Source organism: Saccopteryx bilineata, chromosome 6 (assembly GCF_036850765.1).
Source record: "Saccopteryx bilineata isolate mSacBil1 chromosome 6, mSacBil1_pri_phased_curated, whole genome shotgun sequence".
NCBI lineage: Eukaryota > Metazoa > Chordata > Mammalia > Chiroptera > Emballonuridae > Saccopteryx > Saccopteryx bilineata.
The window spans coordinates 14063328-14083268 of NC_089495.1; the positions used below are offsets into that span (position 1 = coordinate 14063328).

The 19941-nt window shown below is 42.5% G+C and overlaps 1 long non-coding RNA gene across 1 annotated transcript in view; it reads left to right on the forward strand.

Moving 5' to 3' along the window:
- The window catches only part of LOC136309026 (uncharacterized), a 48928-nt gene that overhangs the window by 12512 nt on the left and 16475 nt on the right, over nt 1-19941 (forward strand). The window contains exon 2 of the long non-coding RNA XR_010726215.1: nt 3366-3462. This is a non-coding gene — a long non-coding RNA (uncharacterized lncRNA). The remainder of the gene's footprint in view (nt 1-3365; nt 3463-19941) is intronic.

Below are 19941 nucleotides of genomic sequence, written 5' to 3' on the forward strand. Positions count from 1 at the left end.
CATAATGAAATGAGTATGTTATTGTAGTGTAACTTAGAAGGACAGTATTTTTTGGAACATATGCCAGATTTTTTTTTTTTTTTAAAAAGCACATATATTGCTTCTTAAAAGAAAAGAACATGTTAAATGCATTGGAATTAAGTGATATCACACATTACTTTAGAAATACTAGTGCTATTGCATAAAATTATTAAAATTATTCAGTTTTCAGGTTTCTTATCTTATCAGGCTCCTTAAGTTCATTTGTCATCCTTCCTCTTGCTTAGGATTCAGACTCCAATCAGTTCTAATGGTATTTTTGTGATTGCTGAGCAGGAGAGGAGCCCACAGGAAATGTGATTGGGGTTTGCACCTTGGTGGGTGTGTGTGTGGGGGGAGGGTATTGTGTCCTTTCCAAAACAAAAAAAAGATCAGCTTGCCAATTTTTAGATTTTTAGTTAACAATCAGAAGTTATGATTTTGAATGAAATGTGACTTCTTCATTATAGGACTTTAATTTTCTTCTCACGTTAGTGTTACTTAGGTCCGCAAGCCACAATACTGGGTTCTTTGTTTAATTTTTCAGCTGTGAAATGAAGCATAAAAAAGAAGACAAAGGTCCCCACCGGAACCCAGATTATCATTTACAAAGACTTAACCACACACTTCACAGGTTTTGTATCTTATTTATTTTGCGCCGCAAGATAAGGCGAGGCCTGCAATGGCTAACACTTGCGTTATGGCTAATTTTAACTCCCCGTATCAATAAGCAGATGCCTTTTCAAAGTTATAAAAAGTATGCCATTATTATCAACTGGAGAGAATGAGGTCATTGTTCTCATAATACTATAAAAAGCCAGGAGGGTGAAAACATAACTCAGGGGGAAAAATCTAATGCAGCCAATGAACTAACTACCTGTGCGGCCAAGAACATACACACGTTTGAAACCGTCCCTCTCCGCTCTCACTCGATGGGTTTCACCAGATGAAGGTCCAAGGATTTGGGAGGCAGGGGCATGCAAGGAACTACTGAACAATTCACCAAAAGAAAGCAACTCGATGAGAGCAAATCAACTAGCCTGGTGGTCTGCCATGAGAACAGGTGGTAAAGATTAACAGAAGCTGGCACACAGCAGCAGAAGTCAGAGCGGTGCTTTAGGATACGCCTTCACCTCGCCCCGCCCGGCCCTTGTTCTTGCAACCTTCTTATCTCCCAACGTGCATGCTTAGTTTAGACATTACCTTGGGCATCTTTCTGTCCTGTATTTTCCTGCCTTTGATGTGGCTGCCAAGGTGGAATAATTTAGAGTTGCCTTTAACACTAAAAGAGAATAGTTCCCATAAGTTTAATCATCAACCTCCAACTCAGCTGAGTGTACCATGAGAGACCAGGAACAATGGCACACTGGCCTTTTGTTCCCCTGCACGGGAATGAGAAAGGGCGGCAGCCCCACGTGACTCCATCATGGCTGCTCTTTCTTCCTGTGGTCCTGGCCCCCGTCCCTTACACTCCCCCCTTCACCAAGGCCCACGAATTAGCCTAACTAACTACAGTATGTTGGAAAGAATCCCTCTTTGCTGAAGCGCCACATACAAATCTGGGGCCTAAAATCATCAGCTTAGCTATCTTCTATCTTCCGTGGGGGCCAGTAAAACAATAAAACTCTGAGGGACTAGGGACATATATGTATATAGGCTTTGAGGGGTATTACATTCTGAACTGGGAATATTGGAAATTGCACAGTACCATTTCCAAAGGCATCCTTACTAATGGAATTATTCACTCAGGAAATTTTTTAGCATCCTCCTACCTAAACTTCTAGAAGTTTCCTACCACCTCAAACATTTCATATTTGTCTGTAGTCTCCTCTAGTATAATCTCTGGTTCTGGTCTCCAAGAACCCTGGCTAAGCCACAGCACAACCGGATTTTAAATTCTGCCCCTGATTTTTTGATTTTTTTATTTTTATTTTTTTACAAAAACAGAGAGAGAGTCAGAGTGAGGGATAGACAGGGACAGACAGACAGGAACGGAGAGATGAGAAGCATCAATCATTAGTTTTTCGTTGCAACACCTTAGTTGTTCATTGATTGCTTTCTCATATGTGCCTTGACCACAGGCCTTCAGCAGACTGAGTAACCCCTTGCTTGAGCCAGCAACCCTGGGTCCAAGCTGGTGAGCTTTTGCTCAAACCAGATGAGCCCGCACTCAAGCTAGCGACCTTGGGGTCTCAAACCTGGGTCCTTCCACATCCCAGTCCAACATTCTATCCACTGCGCCACCGCCTGGCCAGGCTGCCCCTGATTTTTTTATCACATACCCTCACGCAAAAATTCTAGCTAGTCTTAGATAGACGTAGCTTTTTGTTTCTCTTGTGCACGGTGCTGAGCTTTTCATTCCACTGATGAAACTGTCTTGCTCTCAAGTACAAACTGTCCACATACTGGCTGTGAATGACGGGATCCAACCAGGCTTTTTGCCATGTGTCTCCTTGAACTCTCACCCAGGAAACGCAGATCACGCTCCCGACAGATTGCCAAGGGAAATTCCAGAAGGCTTAGAAAGTTTCGAAAATGTAGTCAAAACCCACGAGAGGGTTTTGATGTTTTCTCATCCCTGCCCTGGTTTCTGTAGTTACCAGCCAGTTGGCATTATAAGTTACTGTAACTGTTACCAGCGGGTGGCTGGGCGAAGTTGGTGTTGGGTGAGTACCAGTCTGGAGACTAAATGGGCCAATGTTCCCAGCCTCACAGCAAACAAAGCACGTTCAGTGTTAACCGGGAAGCCAGAGGAGAGTGCTCATTCCAAATCAAATTTCATTCTGTTTCTAACTCAATTAATGCAATTGTTAGCAACAGCGCTTAAAATAATCTTACATTGGAAATGAGTTTGTTAAACAGAACTGCCTTTCTTGGGTGCAACTGGGCGCTCACGCACGAATATCTCACTCAGTGCACGTTCAGTTTTGTGGGGACGGTGAACCTGATTCGAGGGCACCGTTTCGTTTCCTTCCTGTTTCGTCCGCCACGTACACAGTGGAGGTGACAACAGACTGCATTAGCCTGCTTTGTGTAAACGGAGACTGCTCTGTTTTAATGCGGTTAGTTCTAACTGGTTGTTTTTTAATTCTTTTAAAAGGTGAGGAGAGTCAGTTTGTTTTATTTCTTATATTCCCTTCTTTCTCCATTCCAAAACCCTTAGTTCTAATCTGTATGACAAATTATATTTCATGTTAAATATATTTGTTTTTTATTTTGATGGCTGGCTAGAAATCTTAACTAAAAAATACAGATTCCTACCATTGCTACTGTTCCCTGCCTTTCTAACTTTGATAAATGTACATTTCTTAATGGGAATTTCAGCTGGTTGTTTACTTCAATTTCAGAATTCCAGGACTGCCTGAACGGAGGCAGGACCCGAGTTCGGAGAAACTTATAACCAGCAAGGTCACATGAGAAGAAGCCTCATGCCAGTGCAGCACAGTGGGTATTAAACTATAAAGTTGACGTTCATTTTAAAAGTCAAAATAGTACTTCCTATTAGCGAAGGGTTAAATAACTGCTAACTAACCCGGACGCTGAGTAAAGGCAGACGACCCGCACTCACCTGGTAAGACACACAGACACAGAGAGTTCAGAATGTGCCTGGTCGGGGGGGACTTCACATCCGACTGCGAAAGTTGTGTTTACGCATCTTTCATTTCTTCTAGAAACAACATCATAGTGTGAACATCTCAGGCCAAGAAGCCAGGTGGGGAGGGATGGTCACATTTCTCTCTTTTTCAAGACAATTTCAAGTTGATTTTAACGTTGGACTGGCATGAGTGAAAACCTTACTTATTACTAGAGCTTTTCCCTTAAGGCACATCCCTGCAGTGCAAAGGTCCTGCTGTCTTTCTGGGCCCAGAAGTACCGAGGCAAGGCTCCAGTCTTGAGTACAGATGCCATCCGTTCATTATCTAGCCTCGCTGTATTCCTCTCAGGCCTGGGGACTCAACGGCCTGTTGCCAACATTGGTTCCACTGTCCCTGGTGCAGCTAAGGTATCTATGTCTCAACCGGGCATCCTTTCTAGGGACAGCTCACCTCCAACCCTCTGAGGTCCCACCTAGTCCACAGGCTCCTCACAAGACAAACACCACCCCCTCCACTTTATATGTTGGGAAGTCTCTCCCTCTGGAGGCTTTCTGAGCCTATGGTCTTGCTTTCCTCCCTTCAGGGCAGTTTATGTAAGCCCCTATGAAAGACAGGAAATGCTGCTAACATTTTCCAGGAAGTCAGAGGAGTGCAGTAGAGTAGAAATAGAAACCCTCTACTTTCTACAGAGCAACACCTTAAAATCTCAGGAAAAGGGGATCCATGTTGGGGTGAGAGACACGAAGAAAAAGAAAAACAGAGAGAGCACAGACACATTGATATATCGATAAATTACCTCACTGCTAGTTAAGATCTTGACTGTTCACTAAGCGCCATCTTTTTATTTGTACCGTCACCTGTTGGAATATTTTTTATGTTGACCCCTTTCTCTAAAGCCTGCTTAGTGGAAGAGGGAAAAGCTCCGGGTCTGTGGCCACATTCAGTGTCAGGGCACCTGTCTCGTCACCAGGAGGGTGTTGCCCTGTTTCAGATAACAAGTATTGCTCCTGAAACAGTCCAGAGAAGCCCGTTGTCTTGGGCAGTGATGGCACCATTTGTCAGATCTAAATCAGCTGTTCATTCGAGATAGGTCGGAATGTTCTGCTATAAATATAAAATACTAAAGACAAACAAAGTTCTTTGAGGGTAAAATCTAGAGCAGAAACATGCCGGTTTGGGGAAAATCACACAGTCCCAGCAAAGTTCTGAAGCTCAGAACTCTGGGAAATCATGCACGTTTGGTGGTGGACCTGTAAAAACAGATGGACAAGCACGCCGGGAAGGACAGTGCCTGTCCTCGAGCCAGGCGCCAGGAAAGGCAGGCGGTTTTCTATTTTAACCAGCAGACTCAAAGAAAAGAGATGACATAAATAATTAATGGAAAATGTTGTTTTTCTAGTTTTTCTGATTTACTGAGGAACTGTACTGGATACTATTTTAATTAAGATATTCATTCAGTTGATAGAAGAAAAAACACAAATAATCTCAGCCTAAACAAATTAAGGGCTTATATATTTTTTTCTATCAAACATAGTAGGTAGGCAAATCCATACTTATATGAAGGCCCCATTGTATTCTCACCGTTCCGGCTCCTCCAGCTTTGTGCTTTGTATATAGCCTCTTATTTGGCTCCGGTATAATGGGGCCGTAAGCTTAGCTGTTATATTCACTATCTAGCTAAAAAGAGGAAGAAAGCAGGAAGGACAATGAGGCACAGATCCATGTTTCGTGAACCCCATGCAGTAACATCTGCTCTTGCTTCATTGACCCAACTGGCTGCAATCGATGCTGGGAAATGTAGTTTTTCCTTGGCCATGTTTTCACCTCAAATGCAACAGGGGTTCTCTTAATAAGAAAGGAGGTTGGTCGTTGGGTAGAATACTTGGACTGGCCGCCATAGTCCCCAGGCAGGGAAGAGCCTCATGAACAGATCGTGAACTTGGAAGTTGGGCCTCATTTCTGCTTTGACTCTGAACATTTGGAAAGTTTCCCAGATATGAAATGAAGAAGATTCTTTTTCTAATTCTAGGAGGATGGGTTTCTTTGAGGAATCACTTAAATGTGTCCATAACCTTACTAACATTTTCTTCAAGTAAAAGGTAGCCATAAAACATAAGCCCCCTGCCTGACCAGGCAGTGGCACAGTGGATAGAGTGTAAGGCTGGGACGCGGAGGACCCAGGTTCGAGACCCTGAGGTCGCTAGCTAGAGAGCGGGCTCATCTGCTTTGAGCAAAGCTCACCAGCTTGGACCCAAAGTCCCTGGCTTGAGCAAGGGGTCACTCGCTCTGCTATAGCCCCACGGTCAAGGCACATATAAGAAAGCAATCAATGAACTGCTATGGTGCCACATGAAGAGTTGATGCTTCTCGTCTCTTTCCCTTCCTGTCTGTCTTTCCCTATTTGTCCCTCTCTCTGTTCCTGTCATAAAAAACAAAAGAAACAGAAAACATAAATCCCTCTGTCCCTTCCTTTATGTTTATAACCCTCTGGGGAATAAAGTTGAAAAATTTTACTGAGAGAGTAAGATTTCAATAAACTATATTGTACATTAGAAATAAAATAGGTCTAACAATCAGCCATTGTAATAGTTTACACAGCTGACAAAGCAGCATATTTTCAAACTTGTTAGGCCTTTGTACACTCTAAACATCTGCCTTTATCTGCCTTCATGTAAGGAAAACATAGTTGCTGTTATAGAGTGTTTGCAGTTTGAGATCTGATGCAAATGGATATCAGAGAGATGTTGGATTCCCAGCTTCGGGGATGCAACACATGTGCTGTCTTCAGGAGATGAAAGGTACACACAGCCTAGCACATCACTGCCTGCCCTCGGGCTCCCCTAGAATGCACTTCACTCTCTGCTTCCTGCTTCTCCTCTGTCCGTGACCCACTACGGGCTTCTCGAGTCTCTGTCCCAACTCATTGGAAATAATTGGAAGCCACAACCACTCTTTTAGTGTTACACTTCAAACTCTTTGTCTCTGATCCCATTTGGACTTTGATCACAATAACTGTGCCTCTAATGAGACCAGACTGCTGGCAGCATCAGAAAACCCTACCCAGCAAGTTTCAGAGGTCAGCATCGTTAGAGGCTGTGCTGACGGCTCACGGAGAACCACACGGGCCCAGCTCTGCTTTCCCAGTGGCCTTCTGCTGTGAATTATCACCACCTTTCAAAGGTTTTGGCTCATGACTGCTGCCCAGTGAATCCTGGGACTAGGTCTTTTTGGAAAGGCTTAAGAATCCACTTTGCTGAGGTGATGCTGTTGATTGGAAGGAGTACACTATTGTCCTTTTTGTTGAACCTGTGCTACTCAAGGACTTATTTTTCTAAGCAATTCCATGAACCTCAAGGAAAGAAGCCTCGTTCATTCATTTAAACTTTCCAAGCATCCGTTCTGTCCGCACCACCGTGTTAGGGCTTGAGAAAATGAGGTTAAGGACATTGGTCATTCTCTTTCGTTAGTTTCTATCCATATCCAGTTTAGTGATTACCAGACTCTTAGACACATTTCAGGGACTCAAAGGAAATAATTTCCCAGATAGAAAGTTAACGCAGCAAACCAAAATGACAATGAGATAGCAACTCATACCTGTCAGAATGGCTGTCATAAAAAAGACAACAGGATGTGGAGAAAAGGGAACCTTCGTGTACTGTTGATAAGAATGTAAATTGGTGCAGCCACCATGGAAAACAGTATGGAGGTTCCTTGAAAAATTAAAACTAGACCTACTATTTGGTCCAGCAATCCCACTTTGGGGTAAATATCCATAGGAAATAAAAACAGAAGAGATGTCTGCACTTCCATGTTCCTTGCAGTATTATTCACCATAGCCAAGAAAGGAAACCACCTGAGTATCTGTCAGTGGATGAATGGATAAAAAAGATGTTTTGTACATATGTATATATTAATATTATTCAGTCAGGAGGAAGAAGGGCAGCCTACTGTTTGCATTAACATGAATGGACATTGAGGGTGTTATGCTAAGTGAGATAAGTCAGACAAAGACAAACACTGTACAATTTCATTTACATGTGGAACTTCAAAAAGCCAAACTTGTAGAAACAGAGAGTAAGATTGTGTTTTCCAATGGCTGGGCATTGGAGGAAAAGAGGAGAGGCTGGTTAGAGTCTAAACTTCCAGTTATAAGATGAGTAAGTTCTGGGGAGCTAATGTACAGCATGATGTCTGTCACTAATGATACTGTGTTCTAGCATTGGAAGTTGCTGAACTAATAGATCTTAAATGTTTTCACCACAAAAAAGAAATGGTAGTTATGTGATGTGGGGGAAATGTTAGCTAATGCTAAGGCAGTAATTATTCAGCAGTATATAAGTAGATTAGGTCAACAAGTTCTACACATTAAACTTACATAATGTTTATGTGAATATATAATATATGTGAATTTATATCTCAATAAAATGGAAAAAAGAAAGTTAATTCAACTACCAAAAGCAATTAGAATATATCTTTTGAATCAATGAAATGACGCATAGCCTATACAGACCAATGTTTCCATATAATCTTTAAACGGGGTAATGTCAGGCACTTTACAAACATAATCATACTTCAGAAGTGAATTCTATTCACTTATACATTAACAAAACATGAGCCCTGTGAAACTTTTTCAACATATTCATGCTCTTCTGAGAATGAGTACGTGGGACTTACAGGAACACTGAGTCCGTGAGCCAATCCTGCAATGCAAGGGTCCGACAGTACTCAGGATGACGTAGATTTTACAAACGAAAGCAGTGGGAGGGTTTAAGTAACCATTCAAGTGCTATGAAAAATGTCTCGCCCCTCCAGATCACAGCTTCTTCTTTCCTTATTTAATCGCCTCACAAAGCCATGAAGCCCCGACAATACTCTAAATGCCGGCGACCAGAACTGACACTCAGAAGAAAAACAGAGCATAGCTGTGGACTCTTGAAATGTTCACAGTCTTAAGACTTGCAAGAGGCTCTGGACCTTTCCTTCGCTGCTTGTACTGCTGAGGAATGGTGGTTACGGCGGTGACTGCTGGGCGGGCAGGTGCCCCTGGCCTCCATGAGACTATTCTTGCCCCACGTCCAGGCCGTCTGGGAGCTGATGGCTGCAGTCAGTCCTGCAGTTCTGGGGATTTGAGGATCTTTTCACTTGAGTCGTGCTGGTTTGGAAGGACACCTGTCCTCTGAATCACAGCCCCCCAATATGGTGCCAGCTTTCTGGGTCTGATCTTATTTCTCCTTATGCGAGATACATCGGTCAATACCGGCTTTCCGTGGCTAATGGCAGTACCCGGTTTACATGCCGGTGTCACCCGTCTCTCCCAGGATTGTCATATAGATTTTTTGGGGGGAGAGACCATTAAAAGCAGCATAAATTTACTTTTCATCTTTTTTTAACCAAAACAGTATAGTAGGCTTTAAAATTATATTAAGTTGGTACCTTACCTCATTTTCATATTTCAATCGTACTTTCTAATAGCACTTCTGACTTGATTTATGTTGGGGATAAATAAAAGGGAAAAAAGAGAGATCCAGTGATTTCTTCTATAGCAGCTCTTATCAAAGAAGGGTAAGCCACAGGAAGTGCAGTTAATTTGGGAAGCTGGTGCCTGGTGTATAGCACTGGAGACCGAATCTGGGCTCTGTGTTATCAGAGGCGCCACCCTGGGCCGGTCCCACAGATGGCCTTGGCCTCCACTTTCCTTCGTCTGTTCAAGCAGGGTAATAATACATCCTTTTGTAGAGCTGTGAGAAGTCTACAAGACGTGCACATAAACGTGTGTGTGCTTGGAGTGTTGCTAAGTATCAGTAAATGACTGCCGATGGCAACAATGAAGAATGATGATGGTAAATAAACCCATGGGAGAAATATTTTTATTCTGTTTTATATTATTTAGGTGCTCAGAAAAATGCAAAGAGAAATTATTCATCTCTTACTTAACTTGGTGGAGATAGAGCCTAAATTCAAGATTTTTAATGAGTTAACTTCAGGTAGATCAGGAGAGAAGAGGGTGGGAGGAGCAGAGAGAAGGGAGGGAGAGGAGGGGAAAGACAGGGCAGGCGGGAGGGGAAGGATTGATCATTCTCAGGAGAACGGTGGCTGATCAGACTGATCACACTTTTCTATTCCTCAGTTATCATTAGTGGGGGAGTCACTGGTAAGAATTTCTGGTAGGTTTGATGCCAGGTTGACAGTAGGTAAGCTGGACACATCTGTTTTATTCAGCAATGTATGTTTTGGTTAGCATCATGTCTGGCATAGAGAGGACTCACTAAATATTGACTAAAAGAATGAACAAATACATAAATGCTATTATAAAAGTAAGTCTACGCAAAGTGTTTTCCCCACACAATTCACCCAGAGAAGGACTTACAGAGTGGTCCAACTTCTCTTTCTCCCCTTATCTATCACTTACAGTATGTTGCAATAACTTTATTTTTAAACTGTTCTTGAATCTTCTGTGATAGACTGTTTGAGTCCCGGTACCATATGTCTGCCCTTCACATAGTGGGGGCCTATGGAGGTGGAGAAGGAGAAGTATGTTCTTGATAATATCTGCTCCCATCCTTCCTTCTTGTGAATGGCAGCTGTCAAAACACTCGGCCTCACCTCCCGAATTCCCGACACGAAGCCAGCAAGATTAGAAATTCTTAACATTAGAGTGCAAGTGACCTGCATTTTTGACAGTTTTTAGTTAAGTTTTCAACAAAACTTGAAATTTTAAGAAGCTTGACCCAGGTAAGGGAGTTATGATCATAATTCAGAAATCTAGAGGAATCAGTCCTTGTTTTTCTGCAAGATGCTGATTGCCAGGATGGAGCAATCATTTTACAGGGATTATGCTTTTGTATAAAAAAAATATTTCAGAGAGAGACTGGGGTTTGCTGCCTATCTAAGTTCACAATTAATCCTGAATATTATTCAAAAGTATGATTTTAAAATTATTTGTTCCCTAAAATAAGACATAAGAAATACTTTTAAAAACAAATATGCTAGCTCTTTTGCGCGCGCGTGTGTGTGTGTGTGTGTGTGTGACAGAGAGAGAGAGAGACAGAGGGACAGATAGGAACAGAGATAAGAAGCATCAATTCTTTGTTGCGGCACCTTAGTTGTTCATTGATTGCTTTCTCACATGTGCCTTAACTGGAGGGCTACAGCAGACTGAGTGACTCCTTGCCTTAACTGGGGGGCTACAGCAGACTGAGTGACCTCGGAGTTTCGAACCTGGGTCCTCTGCATTCCAGTCCGATGCTCTATCCACTGCGCCACTGCCTGGTCAGGCAAAACCCATATGCTAAGGAGAACTATGAATATGCATCCATAAAACATAACTCATATTGATATTATTATAAATAATTGAAGTAATATAAATCAAGTAATAAAGTTTTTCCTTTACTTAAATTAAATGAAATATACAGAAAGTTCTACCTTTATGTAAAGCTTTGCTAATTTATGTCAAACATTAATGTTAATATTTAATAATGTGTTAACTTCAATAATGGAAGACTATCCTGAAACCCTGTATCCTGTAATTTCTGTTCTTATATTATATCCTAAAAAGTTTTCACATATTTGTGCAGAGATTTATGCACAAAGATGTTTATCATATTGTTGCCTATAATGATGAAAGAAAAAAATGAAATGCCGATTACTAAACTACAGTTCTCTTAAACACTGGCACACAGCCATGCCAGGAAAATGATGCTGTTGAGAAATACTTAATAATGTAGCAATGTGGGTACATCAGTTTAAGTGTGAGACACTCACATCACAATTCTAATTTTGTGAAGAAATACATATATAAATACAAAGAGAAAAGATTTAAAAATACTCCCCAACGTATAAACATTAGTCCGGGTTAGCAGTGAAATCACAAAGAATCGGTTAATCGGGGCATAAGCTCCCCAGGAATGGAATTTGGGTGTTTGCCCACTGTTTTGTTCAGCACCTGGAACTGGGCCTGATATAGGGTAGGGACTCAATAAATGCAGGTTGAGTGACTTTCTATTCTTGTTTTACATACTTATGATTTTAAAATTTATCTCACTTGTTGGAATTAAAAAATGTATTTTAAGGGCCTAAGTTATTGGGTGACAGCTTTGGGGCTAAGGCATTCTGTATGTTACCTCTCCACATATATTCAACTCGTCATTGCTATTTTAAATGGTTTTTATAAAGAAGCTAATTATAAATAATTTCTGCTATAACTTTAAGTATTTCAACAATTGTTCTGAGTTACTTGTTGACATGAAGCTTCCATTAGTTGCCCTTGGACCTAATTGTATGAATGACCTCACTACCAGTATAGGGACAAGGCCATTTGTTTGATTCCAAAGTTAAATAGCTATGATTACATCTCCCTCATCTTGTTGGGGGTTTTTTTTGCATGTGATGTACAAACATTCATATTTTTTAAAATCCTAGATTTTTTACATTTTTATTACAGAATGCCTGGTCAAGACAGAAGTAGGAGTGGATTGACATTTCTATCTGTCTCTCTCTCCCTTTCTCTCTCTCTAAAATCAATCAATAAAAATTATAATAAAGGAGTGATTCAGAGCAAATTCAAGGGAGGCAGTCATTTGGAGATCATCTAGAAATTCCCAAACCATGAGATATGTGCTGGGCCACTTGTTTTATAGTCCGCCCAAGCCTGAACTGAAAACTCTCCCAGTTAAAACAACACAACAACAACAACAACAACACAACAACTTCTCTTTGAGAGTCTGGAAGCATTTACATTCCTCTTGTGGTCAACCCACATCACTGTAACTGAGGGATTTTAACATGGAGGAGTGAGTTGATGCATGTCATTATTAGAGAGTGCCTTGTCTTTTTCCTGGGTTTTTTTTTTTTTTTGTATTTTTCTGAAGTTGGAAATGGGGAGGCAGTCAGATAGACTCCCGCATGCGCCCGATCAGGATCCACCTGGCATGCCACCAGGGGGCGATGCTCTGCCCATCTGGGGCATTGCTCTGTTGCAACCAAAGCCACTCTAGCACCTGAGGCAGAGGCCCTGGAGCCATCCTCAGCGCCCGGGCCAACTTTGCTCCAATGGAGCCTTGGCTGCGGGAGGGGAAGAGAGAGACAGAGAGGAAGGAGAGGGGGAGGGGTGGAGAAGCAGATGGGCACTTCTTCTGTGTGCCCTGGCCGGGAATCAAACCCGGGACTCCTGCACGCCAGGCCGATGCTCTACCACTGAGCTAACCGGCCAGGGCTCCTGTATTAATTTTTAAAAATTATACACATGATAGATGATTCTATGTCTGTGTTAATGTTTCAAACAATACAGAGACAAAGAGAGTAAGCATGAAAGTCATCCTCTTGGCCCCAATCTTCAACCCCAGAAGCAAACGCCCTGAGCAGTGGACCGGGACCCTCCAGGGCTTCCCCAGGGGCACAGACCTAGACAATAACATTTCTAACTACCGCTACCAGCCTTGTAGGTTTAGTATATCTGACTAAGGGATGAAGTAATTGCATGAGCAATGAAAAAGAAAAGATCAAACTGCCTCTTATTGCTGTTGATAGTGCTTTCTATCTAGAAAAGCTAACTGATTCTTGGGATGAAGAAAATGCAAGAATCGCAAGGATATCAGATCAATGTGTTTCTTTCAAAATAAGTTTTCTCCACTTTAGCAATTAAGTACAAGTGAGAATGTGAAAAAACATTAATATAATTTGAAAAGCTTTACAGTGTTCACTGGTACAATGAAATAACATTCAGCAATAACAGGGAACAGACTGTTGTTATATACAGTGTCACGGGATATCTCAGAAGCATTAAAAGCTAATTGAAAGAAGGCACACAAAGCTACACACTGCGTGGTTCCACTTATAAGACTTTCTAGAAAAAGAAAAAGTATGGGGACAGAAATCAAATCAGTGTTCGCCAGGAGCCGGGGGAGGGAGAAGGCAGTTGACTGGAAAGGACATGAGGGGACTTTACGGGGCGACAATCGTAGTCTATGTCTTGATTGTGGGAGAGTTTCCATAACTATTTACCAGAACTCATGGGACTGTACCCCTCCCAGGGGTGAAATCCACTGAATGTAAACTATTCCTTAGTAAACCTGACTCTAAATTAACATGCTTATCGTTCCTATATATGAAAACTGTTCCCATTTATCCTTCCTCTCTGGATGTCCTTATAGAGAGATAAATATTAACATTTATCAGTTAACATTAATAATAATTCTATATCAGGGTGATGAGACTTTGAGTGACATTTTCCATTCTTTTTTATATATTTCTGTATTGTTTGATGTTTAAAATGAACATGTACTTTTTATTTTTTTTATTTTTATTTTTTGTATTTTTCTGAAGCTGGAAATGGGGAGAGACAGTCAGACAGACTCCCACATGCGCCGGAATGGGATCCACCCGGCATGCCCACCAGGGGCAACGCTCTGCCCACCAGGGGGCGATGCTCTGCCCCTCTGGGGCGTCACTCTGTGGCGACCAGAGCCACTCTAGCACCTGGGGCAGAAGCCAAGAAGCCATCCCCAGCGCCCGTGCCATCTTTGCTCCAGTGGAGCCTTGGCTGTGGGAGGGGAAGAGAGAGACAGAGAGGAAGGAGGGGTGGGGGTGGAGAAGCAAATGGGTGCTTCTCCTATGTGCCCTGACCGGGAATCAAACCCGGGTCCCCCGCACACCAGGCCGACGCTCTACTGCTGAGCCAACCGGCCAGGGCTGAACATGTACTTTTTAAAATAAAAAAACTGTCATTACTCAAAAATAAAGGCTCAAAAAAAAAACAAAGAAGAAAGAACAAAATGATCAATAAGATCAGAACAAAAGGACTACAGAATGGCACTGTGATACTTTGCCTTCACTGAGGAGTTGAATTAGTCTTCTTCCTGGTGTCAGCCCAGCCCAAGAACTGAGTAGGTGAGTGGAGGTGACTCATCCAGATCACTATTCCCTCAGGAGAGGACCCAACCTCCCACATGATCTCTCTACTTTCTTTAGTTCCAAATACTCTCTTGACTCATAAGAGGCTTCTACCATTTAGTCTTTCATGAAGCCAATGTATTCCTGGAATGTTTAGACAATAGAGAGTTTCCTTAGACAGTTCTCTTTTTTTTTATTGACATGATTCTTCCTCCGTCCTTGGGAGAAATCGTTACATATTCAGTACAATAATTTTAGTGATAAAGTTCTAGTCATGTTGCTGATTTCCCTACAGAAAAAGTCAGGCAGCTCCACTGGTGGTGCTGACTAAATTGACACATCAGACCTGCCATCTGTTCTCCACGATCTCCCACACCTGTCCTGGAATTATCTTGTGAATGACAACGAAAGGAAGAGAACAAAAACCCTCACACATTCAAGCAAGGCTGCTAGAAAAGGAGAAGGTGCTGTTTAGCACAACTGAACTTACAGGTCACCGGAAGTAGCTCACAGGCTTCTTCTAGAACGCTATGAAGGTTTAAGCTAGAGGTATATGTTTGGGGTTTACAGCCCTCTGGGATGGGTAACCGCTATCATGTTAACTATACAACCTGAGAGTGAGGTTGATGTTCACACCTGCCCTTTCACACTCCTGCCCTTTCACACTCCTGCCTTAGAAACATAAGACATAACCCCCAGGGCACCTGTGGCTACATAAACAAGCATTTCAGGGAGGGCCAAGACCAGAATGAATGTGCAGTAGCACCCGGGGCACCCACGCGGGCCACCCACTGTAGCTCAAGGGGCCACCTCTCAACCCAGACCACCTCCATGCTCATGGGTCTTCTTCAGCCTGGTCTGTCGGCTCCATGGCCAAGTGCATCTCAAACACAGCACTTCATAGTTTATTTCAAGATCTCTTTAGGCCTACCATCTATGTCACCATATAAAAAGTTAAAGTAAAAAGAACTAACTAGTTATTTTTATAAGTTCTCATCACGCTCTTGAAAAGTTTTAAAAAGAATGGAATAGATACTAATATAGAAGTGGACCCTGAATCCTTGACTCTCTCTGTGTGAAGTTGCTGTAGAATATTGTTGGCATCTCTGTAGAGAAAAGAAGCGAGTCTGATAAATGCCAGATCGTGCTTCACACACCCACTCCACGTTCCATTACACGCTTTGAGGATATCTTTTTTAGAGAAAAAGAATTTGGTCTTATTTGTATCAGTTTCTACAAAGTCAATGATGCTTGATTTAAAAACTATTGTAACATATCGGTATCAAAAGAAATAATGTTCTCAACTTGTTATTCTTACTGAAAAGCTCTGAGAAAACCCGTGCCATTAAAGGTGTTTTCTCTGATCGGTCACTTTTACAGGTGACTGTGCTCCTTGGTAAACTACGTGCCAAGCTGTAAATATTGTATGAGTATTTACAAGCAAATACAATGTGTAACAAGTGGACATGGCAAGTCCATGGGCAACGGTGGAAAAATATAAACAGACCGAGAAAGCATGGAGGCCAATTATGGACTTGGTCCCAGACTACGTCCAAAGAGTTTTAAATCCCCTGCTAGAAACTGTTTTTGTAAAGAAAATGTGACGCGGCATCAAGAAGGCTCAGGTATTTTAGGCTGTTTGGAGAGACTCAGGCTGTCCTTGTGATGTGGTCCCGTTCTGCTTGGGGCACCCACCCCTCAGGCCCAATCTGGGACACGGGTGTTAGTGCAGGGGGGAAGAACACGCTGAAAGGGATCGAGAACATCAGTAATAACAAGAGGCAGGCAGCATGGTGACAGGACCAGGACTTAGGAGGTGTATAGGATGATTGAAAGGGTCTGGGTCATAGAGCCTGGAGCAAACCATGTGGCAAGAAGGTCTGGGTCATAGAGCCTGGAGCAAACCATGTGGCAAGAAGGTCTGGGTCATAGAGCCGGGAGCAAACCATGTGGCAAGAAGGCACATTGTCACTGTCTTCAGACTTTTGATGAGCTGTGCTTGGAAGAGGGTTGCATATTGTTGTTTCATGTGCTCCAAATGGTCTAACTTAGCCCAAATGATTGGAAACTGCAGGAAAACTGATTTCAACTCAGTAAGAGGAAGAGACTGCTGGCTAGTCTGGAGAGAGCATGGGCAGCTTGAGCGGTGAAGGCTAGCTTTGCAGATGCACGTGTGCTGTATGCAAAGCCCCGCACAGCCATTGATCAGGCAGGGAAGCAAGAAAGGGCATTCCAGGAGCAAGGGGTCGACGGGGTCCTTGTAACAAAGCGTGGTTGTGGAACGAGAACGTGGGTGTACTCACCTAGGTATACACTCGTAGTTCAAGGGATGAAGGAAAGATTGCACTTCCTGTTAGCCAGACATTCTATGGTCTGGGCAGAAGAGAAGGTGCTCTGTGTACTGAGGAAGGCTTTGCACAAACAAATTACAGTATTTGAGAAACATACTTCCCCCTTTACACAGTTCTGAGGCTGTTATAAAGATTTGGTTGTTTAAAGGATGGAAGAACTACTGTTTAATTAAGAACCGCAACCTGGCTGCAGGAAGGGGAAGTCACAACTTACGGGCTGCCCCAGACTGGGTCTTTATTATTGAAGTTTGCCACCATAAATTCATACCATGTGGTGTGCAGGTCTGTACACCTCGAGACTTTGTAGTTCTTACAAATATTTTTCTTGCAAGTGACTTGAAATATGTTATTTTTGATATTTTAGCAAAACGAGCTACTGTAACCCAAGTAAAACAAGTTGTTCTCACGCAAAGTACCATAGCCGAGCAGGATTTTGGCATCCTTTGATATTTTCTGGAGGGTTACTAAGAAGCTGTGGTTACTGACCTTCCTAATAACAAATAATCCAATTATATATTTATAATTTTGTTCCTTCAAAAATGTTATCCTTAAGTTGTCATTAGGTAGAAAAAGTGGCTTTTTGGTTTTTCGTTTTATAAGTTACCATGGCGGGGTCACACAGCGTATACACATGAACACATTGCATTGTTATATATTCTCATTACAATTCCATTAATTGTGGGAGAGGGGGATGGGGGAGGGTGTAAGGAAGAACAAATATAAGGTGACTGAAAATGACTTGACTTCGTGTGATGGGTATACAACATAATTAACAGTTCAAATGCCATGGAAATGTTTACCTGAAACCTATGTACTCTTATTGTTCAATATCACTATTAAATTCAATTTTCTAAAAAAATTAAAATATATTAAAAAAACAATTCTAGTAATTGTAACTATAAGAAACCTGCCATTCTAGATCGTTGTCTTCTGACATCCAACATATATGGCTTATCCTAATTTATTTATTTTGAATTCTCACTGCATTTATCATATTCTGTAAAGTATTTGTGCTGGTCTGCTAATAGTTCCTAGAGATACATCCCTGTACCAATTCCCAGAATTAATTAACCTGTGACTGTTACCTTATTTGGAAAAGGGATTTTTGCAGATTTGATTATCCTGGATCACCTGAGTGGGTCCTAAGTGCAATTGTACGTATCCTTATAAGAGAGAGACAGAGAGAGATTTGAAATAGACACACAGGAGAGATGACATGAGCACCCGAAACCTGTATAATCATGTGAACTAGCGTCACCCTAGTAAATTCAACAAAAAAAAAAAAATGAAGGTAGATATTGTAATGATGCCGTCACAAACCCAGGAATGCTCACAGCCACTGGAAGCTGGAGAGGCAGGAATGATTCACACCTACAGCCTCCAGAGGGGGTGTGGCCCTGCTGAGACCTGGATTTCAGACGCCTGGCCTCCAAAGCTGGGGGTATAGAAAACTGTTGCTTTAAGCCACCAAGTTTGTGGTAATTTGTTACAGCATTCACAAGAAACTAATACAGTGTTCTCACTTCTGGAGTAGGTTTCACTGCCTTTTCTTGACTCCTTAAAATCGCCCACACAACATCCCGGAACACCCTTCCCCATCGGTCTATGTGTTAGAATCCAGCCAATGCTTCAAGGCTCAGCCTCACACAGCCTGTCCCCAGCAGTCCCCTGTCCCCACCCCAACCAGCAGGACAGGGAGTCAGTCACTCTACTCCACCACCCAGCCCTCCACACTGAGAAAGTCACTAACTCCTTGAGTCTAGGCTCGTCAGCTTAATCACCTCCCCCGGGACCTTGCTCTAACCATTTTCCTCCCTGGAAATCATTTTCAATTTATCCCTTCTGTCTGCACCTGCTCTATACTCAAAAACATAACCGGGTTCATCAGTGTTAAAATAGAGAAAATGCACTGTGCCCTGCTATCTACCACCCTATTAGCTTTGTTTAAAAGATGCCTTCCAAGCCGCATCGTTCACTCACTCTAAGTCATTTCAAACCTGACCCCCACATTTACCATGGGCTGTTCTTTCGAATTCACTGCTGATTTCATGAGGTCTGGTTCCTGCTCCCTGGGCATCAGCTTGTTCGCCCCAAACTTAGCACCGAGCTCCACTGTGGGCTGCGTCTTGGACAGCCCAACTGGTCTCTTAGATTCAGTGTTTGCAACCAAAAGTGCCACCACCCTAAAATCCAGTGTGTCCTTCAACGCCCCTCTCTATCTGCACCCTCGTGCTACATGTTCCTCTTGGGTTTTCCCCTCCCTTCCCCTGTATCCAAGTTGTTGCCTTATCCTGCTCCTCTCCATCCCCCTCCTCCACCGATTTTACTTCCTCAACATCTGTGTAATTGATTGATCATTACTGCCACTCCAGATGTAAAGAGGCCCTCGTTACTGACTTGTCCCCAGGGCTATTACAGTTACTGCCTAACACATATTCTATCTCCTGCCTTCCTTCATTCTGCCCATTCCTACAGAATTCTGACACATTAAATTTTAAACAATGCATTTATTAACATATCATTCCTTTGTACAAAATCCTCTAATGACTAACCATTTTCTATTGAATTAATTATGCTCAATTCAATTTACTTCAACTGATATCAAAATGCTTTTTGCAATACAAAAGTCATTACCATAACTGACATTTTGGAGTTTTTCTGTATCCTGGCCACCGGGAAGCACTTCGCATGTGTATCTCCTTTGATCTTCACAATAACCCGAGGTGGCAGAGACTGTTCATATTTTGGTTTTGTAAATGAGGGTCCTGAGGTTGAGCCAGGACTTGAACTGGCCCCTCCATCCCTACAGCCTCATGGGAGAGGCCGTGAGAGCGTCTGTCCCTTACTCCCTCCCCCACTCCTTTCCAGCAGGAAGGTGGCCTTCCCTAAGTCAGGAAGACAGTTCTCATCTGGAACCGAATTAGCCAGCCCCTTGCCCATGGACTTCTAGCTTCCAGAGTTGTGAGAAATGCCTTTCTGTCTTTCTGTTGTGTAAGCCACCTAGTGTGTGGTATTCTATTATCGCAGCCCAAGCCAAATAATACATGAACTGAAGAGGCCAGCGTGGAGAGAAGGCTCGGTAAAGGGCG